Source organism: Centruroides sculpturatus, unplaced genomic scaffold (genome assembly GCF_000671375.1).
Source record: "Centruroides sculpturatus isolate CEXI.00-Female unplaced genomic scaffold, Cexi_2.0 scaffold1919, whole genome shotgun sequence".
NCBI classification, from domain to species: domain Eukaryota; kingdom Metazoa; phylum Arthropoda; class Arachnida; order Scorpiones; family Buthidae; genus Centruroides; species Centruroides sculpturatus.
The window spans coordinates 10,752-16,051 of NW_019386175.1; the positions used below are offsets into that span (position 1 = coordinate 10,752).

At 30.4% G+C, this 5,300-nt stretch overlaps 1 protein-coding gene across 1 annotated transcript in view; it reads left to right on the forward strand.

The window, feature by feature from the left end:
- Positions 1-3,019: 3,019 nt before the first annotated feature.
- LOC111613929 (vitellogenin-like) overlaps positions 3,020-5,300 on the forward strand; it is a 14,123-nt gene continuing 11,842 nt past the window's right edge. Inside the window, exon 1 of the mRNA XM_023355276.1 lies at positions 3,020-3,604. The gene's annotated coding sequence lies outside the window, so the exon portion shown is untranslated. The remainder of the gene's footprint in view (positions 3,605-5,300) is intronic.

The window sequence follows — 5,300 nt, forward strand, 5'->3', positions numbered from 1 at the left end:
CCATCCTTAATCTTGAGAACTGTGTTAGATGAAAGTCAAGATCAAATATGGAAAGATTTGAGGCAAGAGGCCAGATTAGCTATACGAGAACTTCCGGTCTAGACCGGAAGTTACGTGAGGTTAATTCAAAATTTTCCCTGAATGGAGTTACGTAGATGACCAGCGTGACTTTGTTGTTATTAGGAAAAGTATGATGTACAGAGGCAAGGCATTACAAATTTGAGAAGGAAAAAACATATTTTATATTGAATAAATTAAGAATATGATTAAAAACTACAGCCCGACATTGTGACGATATCACAACAATCTAGTTTTTTTTATATCAGATTACTCACGTTGCTTTCCCATTTGGTAGCGCTTTGTTTTTCTGTTTCCTGTAGCTCTTCCGTACGTTTGTAAAATCTAGTTTCAGTTGAAAAACATTGATGCAATTTGATTTTAATCTTCGCCTTTGTAATCTACAATTGTTTAATATAAAAATTTAAGTAAATGTCTTTTCTGATCTATCAAGTAATGGAGACTTTGAATTATGTCTGTTTTAACAAACATATGTAAACGTTGGTTTTCATTACCGGACTCAGTATTACTATAGATCTGAAATTAAACAATGCTTATATAAGTAAACACTGGAGGCTATCCATCCTAGGATATCAGGGATTGGATGAGATCGCGAATTCTTGATATATGAAAAATCCTATCAAAAAAATCCTAAGTTATTCATATCGAAATTACTGATTAATGTATTCCAATATACTGATTGATCCTACTAATACATCATTACGAGTTCAGCAAGTACTGAATTCATAATGGCATATTATTAAAAGTAGATTATTAAATCTAATTCCACTATATAGGCAGAGATACACAGGGCCGCGGCTCTAAATACCAGCATAGCAAGTTTCACTCCCCTAAAAATTGCTTGGAGCAGTACATTTTTAAGGGTGAAACTTGATCTCGTTTGTTCCCGAGAATATATTTGAATACGTAGATCAAGTTCGGAAACAACGAGGAATTTTTATAATTGAATAGTTCTTAGTTTTGCATTCGAATACTCTTATCTTTATTTGGAATCGCTTGGATCCATTTGAATAAAATCTAGTAACCTAATAAAAGTGATTTTACTATAAAAAGAAACGTAATTATATGACGTGTCTTGTATAATCTAAAGATAAAAAAAAACTAAAACCTATTCAAAGCAGAAAAATATTCGGTAGTTTGCCATTTAGATTTACATGGAATTTAGGCTATTCTATTACTTTCGAACTAAACTAAGTTTATCTGTAAGTTGTCATTTTGTAGTTTCTTCTTTGTCCAATTCGTGGTCATTACCAGTTTGCATAGTTTCAAAGATTTGTTTTTGATCCGAAATTTTGGACAGGAAAAAATAAAACCAAAAGCAAATAATCTGAAAATAAAAAGAAATTGATATTTAGCTAAAAATTCATATTTAAAACATTTTGATAAATTGAAAAGCACTAGAATTCCTCCTTAGAAGGAGTATTTCGTTAACAAACCGAAGTGTTTACGTCATGTAAATTAAATGCTATGTAAAATGTACATGTATGCCTTGTCTTCAGTGAACGTGAAGTATTCAATAAATTTGTGAGTCGTCTCTTTGAAAGAAAGATACTGTACAACTCCATGTCAAGCAGCAGAGTGAACTAGCATCATTATTTCCCGGAATTTATACATGGGCCAAGATTTATTGGAATCCCAGCGTTTAATCAGAGAAATGCGGAATATTTATTATTTGAGAATTATTGGACTGCAATTTGAAAAAATTGTACACCAATTCCCACTGTCGTTCGTCCGTCTTTCCTTAATCTCGAGAACGGAGTTAGATGAAAGACGAGACCTGATATGGAAACCTTAAGGGCAGGAGGCCCCGATTAACTCTATACGAACTTCCGATGCAAACGGAAGTCACATTATTTCAATTCAAAAATTCAATAGAGTCGTGCCGGTCATCTATCTGACTCCTGGAAGGAATTAGGCAGACCGGCAGACCGGCAGGCTCTCTTGCTATCAGGAAAAGCATGATGTACAGGGGCAAAACACTACTAATTTGAGATGGAGAGCATATACTGTATTTTAAATTAAATAAATTAAAAATTGTAGCCCGGAATTGTGACGATGTCACAATAAATAGTTGCTCGTTATAATTTAGATTTTATTTACTGTTTAAATTTGAGGGTGTTAGTAGTAACACCCTCAAACATTAAAACTCAGAAAAATATCACTTTACTCAGTTACCTTATGCTCACCAAAAATCTCCCATTTCACAGTATTTTACTCAGGTTTTTAATTTATACAGTAGTATTTTACATAGCACATCGTTTTCTTCCGAGATTTATTTTCCGTTTTGTGGTGAGTCCGTCTTAGACAGGTTTTACTATGTTTATTATTATAAATTCTGATGAGTTGGTAAAAATAAAATATGTTAAAATTTTTTCAAGTCTATTTATATTTCTACGGCTTTATACCAAACTAAACAAAATAATTATTTATAAGAGATAAAAATCTTTATAAAAATATCGATGTTCGAAATGCTTATTCAGATTGTAGACAGAGGAAATTTAGAACAGTTCTCTGCAATTATATCATACATTATCATGGACTTAAAACTATTATTCATATTTCTCTTTTTTATGGGAACTGTCTTTGCAAGTAAGTTATATATTTCATATAAATTGTAATCTATTTGACTTCTTAGTTCTCAGTTTAAAAAGTAATTATTTTATACCTTAACATTTAAATATATTTTCTTATAGATGATCCACATTCTCAAGAAGCGTGACTTTGTTGTTATTAGGAAAAGTATGATGTACAGGGGCAAGATACTACTAATTTGAGATGGAGAGCATATACTGTATTTTAAATTAAATAAATTAAAAATTGTAGCCCGGAATTGTGACGATGTCACAATAAATAGTTGCTCGTTATAATTTAGATTTTATTTACTGTTTAAATTTGAGGGTGTTAGTAGTAACACCCTCAAACATTAAAACTCAGAAAAATATCACTTTACTCAGTTACCTTATGCTCACCAAAAATCTCCCATTTCACAGTATTTACACAGGTTTTTAATTTATACAGTAGTATTTTACATAGCACATCGTTTTCTTCCGAGATTTATTTTCCGTTTTGTGGTGAGTCCGTCTTAGACAGGTTTTACTATGTTTATTATAATAAATTCTGATGAGTTGGTAAAAATAAAATATGTTAAAATTTTTTCAAGTCTATTTATATTTCTACGGCTTTATACCAAACTAAACAAAATAATTATTTATAAGAGATAAAAATCTTTATAAAAATATCGATGTTCGAAATGCTTATTCAGATTGTAGACAGAGGAAATTTAGAACAGTTCTCTGCAATTATATCATACATTATCATGGACTTAAAACTATTATTCATATTTCTCTTTTTTATGGGAACTGTCTTTGCAAGTAAGTTATATATTTCATATAAATTGTAATCTATTTGACTTCTTAGTTCTCAGTTTAAAAAGTAATTATTTTATACCTTAACATTTAAATATATTTTCTTATAGATGATCCACATTCTCAAGAAAACACTAAATGCAGTAAAAAATGCAAAAATAGTAAGTAATTATATTTAATATATATTTATAAACTTTCTTTTTATTACATAAATCACAGTGTAATAAAAGGCAAGATTATTTGCTATTCAATGTAATGATTGGAGTCTTATTCCTTGAATCAATGTTTCCGAAATTGGTTTTAGTTGATTCCTTCTTAATGCATCATTTTTTTTTTTAAATCAATGATGACTTTTTCTATACGTATTTTAAAAAATATAATATGCAAACTAATATTAATATCATTTATATAAATATATTGTTTCTAAATTTTTAAAACAACTTTTCTATTTATTCATTTGTCTATTTCAATTTTATTCTTAAATTTTATTTTATTAGTTATAGACAATTCTCAATGAGATTTCTTACAGTTCGGAGTCCTTCAAAGCGAGAGAAATGGAGATCGGTCATATAATACATAAAAATCTTTAAAAAATTGCAACTAAAATATACATACATATAAAATTATATATTAGGGAGAAGTAGGATAATGCCGTGCACCTAAGATAAAACTAAAATAACATCCTTAAATTTATACAAACTTCAAAACTTTATTAGTAAAATATAAGTTTAAAGTGTTCTTTACAATTTGGTTTTATTTACTTTACATACAGGTTATTTAAGAAATTTTTATCAATTTCCAATGCTAACAATATGTTCAATGGTTAGTTATTGGCACTAGTAATTTCATTTGAAGTTTTACTTAAAACAACAGTCACAGTAATTATTTGGTGTATCTAAAAATTCCTTTAATCCATCTTATCACCTAGAAACATGTTTCTCACAGATTGATATATCACTAAAATCAGCTTAATCAGCATATTCATTTTTGATAGTTTTTAGAATAATTTTTGTGATTATCACAGCAAAATAATAAAAATAATAATTACTTTGTAACTTTGATAAATGTCGTGACAGCAGTTTAGATTGATTGATTGATGGGATAAGGCAACGTATGGCGACTGCCAAAGGAAAAGCCTCTACGGGGAACTTCTAAGGAAAATTGACTCCTATTTATGTGTTAGATTCAAAAAACATCCGAAAACACCACTTGTACTCGTAGTTGGAGATTAAGGCAAACTAGCATAATCTCAAGCACATCCACATCAAGACAAGAAAATTCCATGCGGCTAGCTTTTGTCTAGAAAAGTAGAAACTGCGAGAAATTTTGTGCCCATTTGGAGCACTACTGTATAAATTTATTTTTAAATTACAGTCGACCTCCCTATAACACTGTTGATTATTCTGTTTTATATGAATTCCATGTTGTATGAGTCACTTACCGTGTTTCCCCGAAAATAAGACAGTCTTATATTAATTTTTGCTCTAAAAAATGCACTAGGTCTTATTTTCAGGGGATGTCTTATATTTCCATGAAGACGAATTCACATTTATTGTTGAACAATACGCTAAACAGGTTCGAGAGAACACCTTGCGACACATTCAACTTAACCTTTTTATAGTGTCCACATCGAGCTCGATGACCAATTAGTGCTTACTGAACCGTAGCACTATGCAAATGTGATGTGGCGTGATTCCCAGCCGACCAATTAGCGATCACCAGCGATAACATTATGCAAATCTGTGATTCCCAAGCCATAGTCTTATGCAAATCATGCCGTGTGGCGTAATTGTCTGCTGACCAATCAGTGGCTGTACTTTCAACCATCTGTCGATGACCGTTACGACTAAAAAAAAA